Raw genomic sequence first — 13,100 nt, forward strand, 5'->3', positions numbered from 1 at the left:
GCCACTTTATTAGCTACATCTGTACTCCTGCTTTTCAATACAAATATCTAATCAGCCAATCATGTAGCAGTAACTCAATGCATAGAAGTATGCAGACATGGTCAAAAGGTTCAGATGTTGTTGAGACCAAACATCAGAATAGGGAAGAAATACAATCCAAGTGACTTTGACCGTGGAATGATTGTTAGTGCCTGACAAGGTGGTTTGAAACTGCTGATCTCCTGCACAGCACTCTCTAGAGCTTACAGAGAGCAGTGTGAAAAGTAACACAGACATCCAATGAGCATCCAGTCTCTGGGGAAAAATATTTTATTAATGAGCAAGGTTAGAGGAGAAAGACCAGACTGGTTCAAGCTGTCAGGAGGGTGACAGTAACACAAAAACCTTCTGTTAAAACAGTGGTGTGCAGAAGGGCATCTCTGAATGCACACATTGAACTTTGAAGTGGATGGGCTATAACAACAGAAAACCCACTATTGTACTTGATAAAGGCCAATTTGTACTTCTGCGTCGAATCTACGCCATAGGTACCACATACCCTTCCCTGTACCTATGCCATAGGATAACATGCACTTCCCCAAAAAAGTAACTCACGCATTGCGATGGCGCAGACCGCAACAACTGTGATTGGTCTACGTGGTCGCATCGCATTTCTTCCTACGCATTTCCGGTTGCTTCTTCTCCGCATGTCTGTACACCGATGCAAAATAGATGAACCAAATCGTCAAATCTACCTGCCGACATGCAAAAATGTTTGAAATGTATTTCCTCGTCCATGTCTCTCACAAAGAAACTCAACACAGTGGCATAGAAACCCCACCACTAACTGGCGTTCTGGTGCACACCAACACATGCTAGTTACAGTATAGAGCCTACACAGAAGTATAAGTCAGGCCTACAGTGTAGGCTACGGCATAGCCCATATGCACAAGTATAAATCAGCCTTAAAGTGGCCACTGAGTGTGTATGTATTGTGTATTTAATATTTCAATAACATTTGAGTAATCTTGTATGCATATATTTCTTTTGATTAAGCACTCTTGTTTGTTTAAATAATTAATTACGAGTTATATGTAAAAATATGTTGCATACATCATCACGTGCCTCACTTAAAGTAAAGAACGAACTAGACCTGTTTTCCCCGACTCTCATGTTTCCCTTTGAATTAATTTAATGTTTTGAAGTTACAAAATTTACAATATGTATGCAAAAATGCTGCATACAATATTTATTAACAGGTCATAATTTCAGATTTTGCAGAACTGTGGGATGGTAAACAATTAAAAAGAAAGTTTTGAACTTTACAAGGATATTTATTTTGCATAAGGAAGTGTGAAGTTACAAGATCTGAAAACGTGGGCTCATAACCTATTGTGCCAGCTAATGAGATAAATCTTGGCTTTTAAAGAATATTGGTTTTGGTAATGGTGAGCATGAAACTAGCAGATTGTTGCCACAAATCTATTTACTTTTTGCCTTTTGCTTTTTCCTGTTTGTGATTCCAGACCTTGAAATGGCTGGCCAATAAGAAATCCCACCTTTTGTTCTTTACGGAGCAGTTCTCCTTCCTCGTCAGGCCTCACCAATGTAGAGGAGGCCACACCATGAGCACCGAATACAATAGATGATCCTGACAGACTCGCAGGTGAAGTGTTGCCTCACCTAGTAGGAGTATTTGGGGCCCCAAATGATGGTGCCAGAGGGACTTCTCCGTCTGCTGGAAAAAGGCAGGAGTTCCTGGTGGACACCTATTTCAATTCAACTTCCCAGTCCCGTTCTGACATGTCTACTGCCAAGACGAGGCCAGATTCAGGGTGGAAGAACAACGCCTTATATTCTGTCTTGGTAGCCTCCAATCTGATGGCATGAACATCAATTTCTCCAACTTTCGGTAACTTCTCCCCCCTCCCCCTTCTCCCTTTTTCCATTGTGGTTCTCCTCTCACCCCTTCTCTCATCTTCACCTGCCCATTATCTCCCACTCTTTCCCCTCTTCTTTCCATGATCTACTGACCTCTCCTATTAGATTCATTCTTCTTCAGCCCTTTACCTCTTCCACCTATCACCTCCCTCCTTCTTACCTCTTCCCCCTCAGCTGGTCTCACCTATCACCTTCCCCACCCCCGCCTTCTTATTCTGGCTCTGTCCCCTTCCTTTCCAGTCCCAATGAAAGGTCACTGCCCAAAATGTCGACTGCTTATTTCCCTCCATTGACGCTGCCTGACTTGTTGAGTTCCTCCAACATTTTTTGTGTGTTGATAAAAAAAAAGTTTTTTTTTCTTTTTTTGTTCTGATGGAGGGTCATGGACATGAAACGCCAATTCTGTTTCCATAGACGTTGCCTGACCTGCCAAATGCTTTCAGCATTTCCTGTTCATAATAAAAATCAAGATATGTTTTATCAGTATTAAAGAGCAAGTGGCTGAGGAAAGAGGAATGTGAATAGGGTTCTTGGGCGCCATGTTAGCGTAGTGATTAGCACAATGCTTTCCAGTAACAGCAACATGGGTTCAGTCCCTGCCGCTGTCTGTAAGGAGATTGTATGTTCTCCTCGTAACTGTGTGGCTTTCCTCCAGGTGCTCTGGTTTTCTCCCACAGTGCAAAGACGTACTGGTAAATTGTCCTGTGATTAGACTATGGTTAGATCGGAGGTTGCTGGTTGACATAGCTTGAATCAGAGGTGGGCTGTGCTGCTCCTCAATAAATGAATGAATGAATTAATTAAAATGTTGCTATCATTATGAAAAATGGGGAGACGTCAATGCAGCAGTTATCATAAACATATGTGAAAAGTTATCATGGAAAGTTAGACCTTAATCTTGCTGAAACATCCAATAACATCCTGGCTGATCCGATTTTGGCCTCTTCACAATTTTCATACACTGTCCTCAAACCTTTCTTTAATTCAAATGTCTGTCGATCTTTGACCTTATTCATTGAATGCACCTCAATAACTTTCCGAGGCAGTGAATTCCAAAAGTTCACAGCCATGTGAGAATTTTTTGAAACCATGTCCGCATATCCCAGACGTGCTCACCAGTGTAAATTACAAAGATGATTAATTTGTGATTGGAATACAAGTGACTTCAGCTGCTAGAATCTGGAGTAACAAGTAAAATGCTGGAGGCACTCAACAGGTCAGGCAGCATCTGTGGAAGGAAATGGATATAAATGTTTTGGGAGAAGACCTTTGGTCTCGACCCTTCAGTTGTGCTTCATGATGACTACATGTCAGGAGGCCTATATCCTTATACTCCTGTAAGGATAGAATTAAAGAAGAGAAAAAGAGAGATTCATACTTCTGTGATTGATTGTTCAGTAAAACTCCAAGCAGTCCAAGAGAGATCAAAATCAGATTTATCATCACTGACCTGAAGTTTGTTGCTTTGCAGCAAAGAAACAGTGAAAAGACACACAATTACTATAAATGAGAAAGAAGATGGCACCAGCGAACAGCGCATCCAAGGGCAACATCTCCCGGATGGTTCACGAAACTACCTCTTTCATTTCTTTGTTGTCTTCTTTTTCTTTCAAATGTGGTTCTGCAATTGTTGGAGCTTATAGTGTACATTTTGGCGGTGTGTTTTTGGGCTGATTGAGCATCCTGGTGCTGTACTGTCTCTGAGAGGGTTCCGTGAGTCTTCGAGTGAAGTGTATGGCCTTGAGGCCAAGCTGCATGGAGGTGGGGCGCGAGTCCGTGACTAATTTCACTTCTTGCCGATTAAAGCACCGAGGAAGATTGAAATCATCGAGGCGAGAGTGGAAGGTGAGCGGGTGTTCAGTGCCATCTACTGGATTCCTTCTCGCCGTTGCTGGAGGAGGGTGTCTGCCTCTCTCCCTCTCACCCACTCTCCCGAAGTTAAGTCCATGTGTTTGAATGGTTTCTCTCTCTCTCGCTGCTGTTGGAGGCTGGTGCTGGAATTCTGGCTCTTGGGCAAGGTTTAATTGATGTCATTTGTGGACTGGACTCTGTGGTTCACAGTATAATGCGTTTCTGGTCACTCCGTTTTTGTTGCTCGTTTGGGCGATTTTGATCAGGGCGGGCTGCAGATAGCAAACTGAACTGAATATGCTTGGACTCTTTCAATTTTGTGTTTAATACTTTGTAGCTTTGGCTCTTTTTTGCTGTTTGTGTGATTTTTCTTGTGCTTGGGGGGGTTTGATATTTTTGTTTCGTGGCTGTCAGTGGGAAGACGAGTCTCTGGGTTGTATACTGTATGCATACTTTGATAATAAATGTACTTTGAATTTTTGAACTAAATTGAGCAACTAAAAAGGATTGATGAGATAGTGCTTATGGGTCATGGACTGTGCAGAAGTCTGATGCCAGAGGGAAAGAAGCTGTTTCTGAAGCTGTGTCATGGCTATCCCTCGAGGCCGAGGATGATGGTCTTCGTTCCGCACAGAGACTGTGTGTGTATTTGTTTAACGTGTACTTGATGTTGCACTCCAAGAAGCACACGATACTTCACAAATCAACCAACTGACTCCAATGGCATGGAAACCACGACGATTGGAGCTGATGGATTTGTTGTAGCCTTCACAGCCGTTGAGTCCGAAGTAACTTCGTCCGCCAGTTTCACCGTTGAGGTCTTGGTTGGATTGCTCTTTGTCAGGGACCTCACCCTCGACCTTACTGCCATGGGTGACCCTACCAGGAGCATGGTTCCAGACGGGATCTCAGGACCACGCAAGCTTCTCCACCACGACAAGGTGACAATTCACGGAGGTCCTGAATCATTAAGTGCACGCCTTCTGTACAATTTCAGAATCAGAATTCATGAACCATTTTCATAGACTTTTCATGACATGGATTTCCACAAGAGAAGCAGATTCAATATTTTTTGTCTGAGGAGAATTGCATACATTTGGGAAGGGATATTTTGTAGGGGTAGAGCGCGCAGAATGGGACTGAAGTCCATCTTTCTCCGGGAGCCTGGATAAACTCACACTTCTTGTCTATTGCACGAGTTAATACAACCTACAGAGGGCGCTCCAGAGTCCAGGGACCCTCCCTCTGCAGGATTCAACCTCTTGCGCAAAAAAACTGTAGTACTGAGCATGCGCTTTCTACCCCTTACTAAACCCGCCTCTCCCGCACAACCTGCCCTGCCATTGGTTGGTTTCCATCCGGTCTGCGGGGGCGTGCGGAGAGAAGGGAGCGGGGCGGACGCGAGCCTTGAGAACCAACGGCGGAAGGGAGCGATTGGCGCAGGTGGGTGCCAATGGAGTGACGTCGACGCCGGCGAGAAAGCTGGGGGAGGCGGGCGCGCGGGCCACGCCTCCTGCGATCCGTGGGCGAGATCGAGGCTGCTGGAGGGCGGCGGGGAGAGAGGAGGAAGGAGATCTACCGACCTGCGGCGAGCTGCTGAGGTGACGCCGCTTGACTCAGCCGTGCCGGTAAATGACGCGGGGCTGCTCCACCCAGGGCAGTCGCCTCAGTCGGACTTGAGGTGGCGGTTACGGCGGGAGGGGGGGTCGGGTCCGGGTTAGAATGCGTACCGTTTTGTCCCCCCTCGGGTCGGCTGTCAGGGCGCGTCGGTGGGGTCGCTGAATGAGTGGGGTCCGCCCGCCCGCTTAGGCCCCCCCTCCCACCGGTCCTAATTGCACAATGTGGCCCGCCCTCTGTTCCATCTTGCCCTGTTGCCTCCTGGACTATAGGTAGGGTCATTGGCGTTGGTTCCCACCGGGTCATAGACATGTACTGTTTACGCCCATCAATAAAATCTTTCATCGCCACCAGCTGAGGTTTAATTGTACATCGCACTGCGGGGGTGTGAATTGTGACATTTAAACACGTTTTTTAAAATTATTCTTGACCCTTCTTGTAGTGAGTTGTGCTTCAACAGAGCCGGCACAGGGAATTAAATATGTTCCGAATGCTGACGGGTGCTGCAGTGGACCTGATTTGTGGCTGATGTTGAGGCAAAAGCGAAAAGAAAGTTGGGGAAGCGGTAATTAATATCGTCCCTTGTGGCGTAAATTAACAAACACTGGGGCGGGTTTTTGGAAAGCAAACTGAGGCTATACAGTTATCGCTAATTGACCTACTCCAGGAATTAAATCGATTTATTAATGTTTAGGCGTTTATTCAATTTCAGGTTATAAACTTCAAGGTTGTAGTTCATATTCTTGGCTATTGTTTGGAATTTTACAAACATTTATATTGAACTTTTCAGTGTATAATTTGTCACGTTGAAAATCTAGAAACATAATTATCTAGAGACATCAGCATTGGTTTCTCTAACTTCTGGTAAAACCTCCCCTCCCTTTTTTCCTTATCCCTCTGGCACCTTTGCACCTCTAACTCCTTCACTGCCCTCATGAGACCTGACAAACTCTACCACCTTCCTCCTTTTCCTCACCCCTTTCCTTTTATTACATGGTCTACTGTTCTATTGGATTTCTTGTTAAGCTCTTTCTTCTTACACTTATTATCTCCCAGTTTCTCAAATATTCCCTTTTCCATCCCTCCCCCACTTTCTTACCATCCCCACTCACTGAAGTACACCTATTACTTGCTAGCTCATGCTCCTTCTCTTCCCCTCCCCCCATAATTTTTTAAATTCTGGCTTCTGCCCTCTTTCATTCCAGTCTTGATAAAGGGTCTCTGGCCCATGTTCACTTTCCTGCATATTGTGTGTGATGCACCAGCATCTGCAAAATCTCTTGTCCCCATATGTACAGTTAGATGTTTCAGATTTGCCTTTTAGATACATTGCTACCTGGTAACTAATTTCTTCAGGAAGAAAGGAAGGAGCAACCTGTGCTTTCAAGTGATAAATAAAATCTGAATTTTGAAGATGCTTTGTTGCATTTTGCAAAACAGGAAATTTAAAGTTGGGGTAGGGGAAATGAAACTTTTAAGGTGCCTTTGAAAAGCAAGGTTGGACAAGATCTGAGCTAACCACTGTGAAGAAATTTATTTTGACCTGCTGTTTGGTAAAAGGCCAAGGAATTATATTGATATAGGCCCTTCCAGCCATTTTGAGTCGTGCTGCCCAGCAATCCCTCAATTTAATCCTATCCTAATCACAGGACAATTTACAATGACTAATTAATTTACCAACCATTATGTCTTTGGACTGTGGGAGGAAACCGAAGCGCATGGAGGAAACCCACATGGTCATGAGGAGAATGTACAAATTCCTCACACAGTGGTGGGAAATGAACCCAGGCTGCTAGTACTGTAAAGCGTTGTGCTAACCAGTACGTTAGCACACTACTGTGTCACCCCTTAGATTATACTGCGATAATAAATTTGTTTTTCTTTGGAATATTGTAATGTGGGTTGTTTTGATTGGAATATGGTAGTTTTGATGTACTGTTGAGTATTGCTTTTTGTTTGATTGGACCATCTGACTCAGTTGAAAGTGTATCCACTAAACTAGCTGACAAAAGTTGTTAGTGGAGATTGGTTTAAAAAGTTGGGAAGTGGCATGAAGAAAAAGTAAGAATACTGTAAATCTTGGAATGAACTGCTGGGTACTTTGTACAAGCTGAAGTCTTTCACCATTCCAAGTTTAATTACAGAGCTTAAGTTTTCATTTGCATTGCTTATTTTTATTGTCTTGGCACTTCCAATATGTATCCCTCAAGCTTAACTTGCCTTGTTAGAGGTGCCGTACATTGGCAAAGATTGAGCAGTAGCAGTAGGGCCTCTTGATGAGTCTGCTGTTGAACCTTTTCTGAACAAATCGATTTGTTTTTAGAGATGACAAGATTGAAGTTGTTGTGCTTAGGTGAAAAGTTGTGCTTTGGGAAAGAAAGGCAAATGCTGGCTGAAAACTCAAACTTGGAATTCATTCGGACATTTCTGCCTGAGGTCAGAAAGATTCTAATAAAAGAGCAATCGGGAAAGAACAGAATGTATTCAGTGGTTTGCCACTATTGAGCTAAATTAATTGTTTTTTTTTTCGCTTTCCAAGAGCTAGCAGCTAGAAAATGCTGCAGCAACACCAGTAGAATTGAAGAATTTAGCCTCTCCAATGAAGCAGAAAAATCTGGGTGGGGAAACAATTGGTGGCAACTTGCTGTTTGAGGAAGCGATTCAGTATGGCACCTGAGATCCAGCAAAGGTGAATATCTGGGTTGCATGAAGGATAATTAGATATGTGTTGTGCCATGTTATGTGTCATTAAAATCCACATGGTTTCCCTTCTACTAACTGCAGGGGCTAAAAGCTATTTAAAAGTTGCTCTCTGGTTATATCTTGCATTTTAGTTAAAATTTGATTAGTTGTTTTTCTGTTGAAATGGTTGCGTCTGGATAAAGTAGATCCATAACAGTGAGTTTTTTTTTGTGGTGCAATATGCAGGCCTGTGAGGTTGCATGCTGCTTCAGAGGATGCTTTGCATTGTGGATCGAGTTTTGGTGGTTTATAGGGAAACTAGCTTTGTGTTCAACTTAGAACTTGCTAAATTTTCCATTAACGAACAGCTGTAGTAACCTGAAAGACTATAGAATATTTTAAAAACAGTTCACGTGCTTGTTTCCCTTGTGTACTGGTGTTGCATCTTTTTTCATTAGATCTTTGTAAACATATGAATAAATGTCAACAAACAAGTAGAATAAATATTTATAGTTTTACTGTTTCTGATGCTCACAGTTCACCAGGCCTATTTTTGTATTCCAATGGATGTTAATCAAATTATGTATTTTTGGACTCCAGAAAGCATTGGGTCTAAAAATATTCCCTGCATGCTTTTGCCTATAGCATCATTGTGAACTCATTCAATTTTTATCCTGACAATTATTGTGCATTTTAAAAAAATAATCATGCATCAGAACACATCTCTCCTTTAGCCAGCCTGATCTGAACTTAGCTTAAGAGTTTAATCCTGTATGTTTTAATTTTCTACTGGTTCAATTGCGAAAAAAAACAACAATTTAATAACAGGAAGGATGTAATGTCTATCAGTAGTTGGTGTTTTTGGAGTGTCAAATACTTTCTGCATACAGAACTTCAGTTGCGTCATCCCATTGCATTATTTTCATGATGCATCTATAAATACAAGTAGTTAGTGCTTAAGGGTGGTGTCAAATACAGACCCTAAGAAAAAACAAAACCTGATTCATACAGCCTGATTGTCGTCTCCTAGTGTTCTGCTGATGGGTTGTGGCAGATTGAGGAAGATTTCATCCTACAGAAATACGATAGTTTCTTTCAGTTGCTTTATTGGCTAAGACTGTCCATTCATAACTCAATATTCACGCACTCAATACTGTGAAACTGATTTAAGTTAAAGAGACTTTCTTCTCTAGTGTCCAGGAAGATTCAAACATATTTTAGCACTTCATTTTAAACTGCAGTTACTTCCGCAGTGCAGTTTGGCATAAGCCTTCCCCTGATTTTTTCATACCATATTTCTTGTATTATGCAGCCAGCATCAGTAAACTTTCCCGTGCTCTGATCACCTAGTTCTTGAATTGAGCAATTAAAACAATTGCACTCAAATTGATGCCTACCATCTTGTTTCTGCTTTTGACTACCATGTGTTGTCAGGACCCAACATGTTTTAAGCTGTAGTGTTTCATTGGTCCTAAATTTGAAAAGGACCTATCTGAGAAGTCCTATTTTTGTAAGGTATGTCATCAAATGCTCCTGGAGAAAGTGTGAAGAGTATTACATCGGGTTAGGTCCATTGATGGCTTGATCTGGAAAAAAAGAGAGCTCTGGCAGTTGTGCATAGTGGATCCTATGTTGTGTTTAGTGTATTTGATGGGACTGTTTCCTTGCACTTGCAGTCTGTGACAATCCGGTCTTTGCTGGAAAATATTTAAGTTTGTGATTTGTAGCTAGCAGATCTGTGAAGCACTGAATTCTCATTGAGGTTGCAAGCTCTGTTCATTTTCCCAGTAATTTGTCCAAATGCATTTAGCAAATCAAGCGCAACTGTGGTGAAAACAAAATAATATTTTGCATTGATGTTTCAGAATTAGAAAAAGTTGGAAATCAAAAATGTTTAAAGTCACATGGGAATGGTGGCAAAAACAAGGGATATATGCTGTGCTGTATGGACAACGTTGTTGGAACGGTAAAGGTGGTAGTGAAACTGGCTAAAAAAGAATGTAAAAGCGAAAGGGAAAAAAAATTAGTGGGTAAGGAGTGAAAGGGGGAAGACAACGTGCAATTACCCCAAAAGGTGATGGAGCGAGAAATGGAATTGGGAATTGACACAAAAGATTGGGCTGGCTGATCATTTGAAATTGTTGAATTCATTGAACCAGTAAGACTAATGTGTCTAATTCAGGCAGTGAGGTTCAGGAGGGGTCACGAGATGGAGAATTAAGGTAGCAGGCAGGTAGAAACTAAGGTTATCCCTCCAGGCTGTATTGGATGAGGGGTTACCCTTGCATTCTATGCAGAAGTTAAACACCTCCCTTGTTAGGATGAATCCAACCTCCCTGAATTGATAAAGCAACTGGGTTTCCTGGCTGAAAATACTTGGGACTCTATACTCAGTATCAGCAGGATGGTTGAGAGATGGGTGGGAGGGAGACTTTCCTTGCTGCTGCTCTTGGGGGGGACTAGAGGAAAGGGATTTCGACTAGGTGAATAAAGTTGAAGAGGTGGAGGTACTGGTGGATAGCTGAGGAAAAGTGTGTGGGTTTCTAGGCCCATCTCCACATGTGCATTTGATAAGGATTCAGTGGTTCAGTGTCCAGTCACCATGGACTCCCATGCTATTAGACTGAGATCTCACTCTTAAGATTGAGCTAATTAGTGTGCACAGGCACCTTGCATTAAAATGACGTGAATAAGTGCATTTGACCCACTCCTCTTGATGTCTTAAGAGTCTGATGGAAAATCACAACAGAGACAGACTTGGATATCAGATTGGTCTCAGAACTTGGTTGCTTCGATGTTAATATTGCTGCCCTGAGTGAGAAATTACTGGCGGAAGACAGACATATTGAAGACAAGGAAGTGGTATTTCAGCTAGGTTAACTCTGGGTTTTCCTGTCAAATATGAACTAGACTGGTGACATTCTATGTTCTGCTAAAATACTTCTAAGTATACAGTATCTCTTTTGAATTACTCAGTCACTTGAATCTGCACATGTATTTCCCCTATAAGCAATGTATTTTTAAACCAATAATGAACTGCAGATTTCATGATCTTCTGAAGGACTTGGACTTAACACTCAAGCAAGAAGGCATGGTACCTTTAAGTGGATGAAGGTTCATTTCCATGGCTGGAAGTGTGGGGGGGGGGGGGGCGGAGGGGGGAGGGAGGTAAGACTCCAAGCCAGGATGAAACTGAGGAATGAAACCTTCGCTGAGGCGCAAACTTGAGGTCCTGAGGGCAGGATTGCTATATCAGAGGAAAATGAGAGATTGTTGTATTCTGTATGTAATTGAGACATGGCTCACTTGCAGTGTGCCAGATACGGCAATCAGACCTGAAGGCTTTTTATTCACAGGATCATCTGTACTGCTGATTTGGAAAGGCAGAAGGTGGAGGTGTTTTTCATGATAAACTCTCAGTGCTTTGATGTGGCGGTTTTGTCGCGCTAGTGTTGCCCTTATGTTGAACCCCTAACGATCAAATGGCATTCATTCTATTTACCTAGAAAGTACTCCATAATCCTACCCATGGTTTACATATCACCAGCGGCTGATTATAATCAAGTGCTTGAGATAAGACTGTAAGGCATAGGTGCAGAATTAGACCATTTAGCCCATCGAGTATGCTCCACCATTCAATTATGGCCTTTTACCCCTCCTCAGCCCCACTCCCTGGACTCCTACCTGTAACCTTTGATGCAGTGGGCAATCAAGAACCTATCAATCTGTCTTAAATACACCCAATGACCTAGTCTCCACAGCTGCCAGTGGTAACAAATTTCACAAATTCACTACCCTCTGACTAAAGAAGTTCCTCTGGATCTGTTTTAAATGGACAACCCTCTATCCTGAGGCTCTGCTGTCTTGTTCTAGACTGTCTCACCATCGGAAACATCCTTTTCACACATTTTCTAGGCCTTTCAACATACAAAAAGTCTCAATGGGAATTCCTCCCCCCCCCCCCCCCCCCCCAATCCTTCTAAATTCTAGAGAGTACAGACCAACCCTGAGCCATCAAACGTTCCACATATGATAACCTTTCCATTCCCGGAATCATCCTTGTGAACCTCCTCTGAACCCTCACCAATGCCTTAAAGCCTCAGCATCAAATCCCTGCTCTTGTATTCTCCTCCTGTTGAAATGAATGCCAACATTGCATTTGCCTTTCTCATCTCTGACTTAACCTGCAAGTTAACCTTTAAGGTGGTTTGCACAAGCACATCCAAGTCCCTTCGTATTTCGGATTTTTGGATTTTCTCCCTGCTTTTTTAAAAAAATTTCCGCACATTTATTTCTACTACCAAAGTACATGACCATGCATTTTCCAACATTGTATTTCATCTGCCACTTTCTTGCCCCTCTACCAATCTTCATATCATCTGCAAACTTGGCAACAAAGCCATCTATTTCATCTAAGACACTGATACACAGATTAAAAAGTGATCCCACACCGACCTCTGCGGAACGCCACTAGTCACTGGCAGCCAACCAGAAGAGGATCCTTTTATTCCCACTCACTGCCTTATACCAATCAGCCAATGCTCCTAACTTGGTAAGCAGCCTGTGTGTGGTACCTTGTCAAAGTCCTGTTGACAATCCAAATATTCAATATTCAGCACATCCCCTTTATCTATCCTACTTATAATCTCAAAGAATTCAAGCAAGTTTGTCAGGCAAGATTTTTCTCTTGAGGAAACCATGCTGACTTGTGTCACAAAGTACTCCCTAACCTTGACTTAACAATTGACTCCAACATCTTCCCCACCACTGAGGTCAGGCTAACTGGTCTATAATTTCCTTTCTGCGGCCTCCCTCCTTTCTTAGAGTGGAGTGACATTTGCAATTTTCCAGTCCTCCAGAATATACTGCATGATGCTATCGCCAAACAGTCCATCCCGATGCATTTCAGGTCATAGTTGGGGACTTCAACCAGGCTTGTTTGAAGAAAACCCTGCTCAGAGGGAGGAGGCTGCTCCACTCATCAACCCACCTGATCATGAGTCCACACTGGTCCTTAAGCAACATCAGGT

At 42.8% G+C, this 13,100-nt stretch overlaps 1 protein-coding gene across 4 annotated transcripts in view; it reads left to right on the forward strand.

Moving 5' to 3' along the window:
* Positions 1 to 13,100, forward strand: part of tmod2 (tropomodulin 2) — a 105,766-nt gene that overhangs the window by 38,188 nt on the left and 54,478 nt on the right. Inside the window, exon 1 of one of the 4 annotated variants that reach the window (XM_073033146.1) lies at positions 5,147 to 5,372. The exons of 1 other annotated variant lie outside the window; for it this stretch is intronic. The gene's annotated coding sequence lies outside the window, so the exon portion shown is untranslated. Of the gene's footprint in view, positions 1 to 5,146; positions 5,400 to 13,100 lie in introns of those variants that run through there. 2 more of the 4 variants (XM_073033145.1, XM_073033148.1) reach the window with 2 other exon arrangements.

Source organism: Hemitrygon akajei, chromosome 30 (genome assembly GCF_048418815.1).
Source record: "Hemitrygon akajei chromosome 30, sHemAka1.3, whole genome shotgun sequence".
NCBI classification, from domain to species: Eukaryota; Metazoa; Chordata; class Chondrichthyes; order Myliobatiformes; family Dasyatidae; genus Hemitrygon; species Hemitrygon akajei.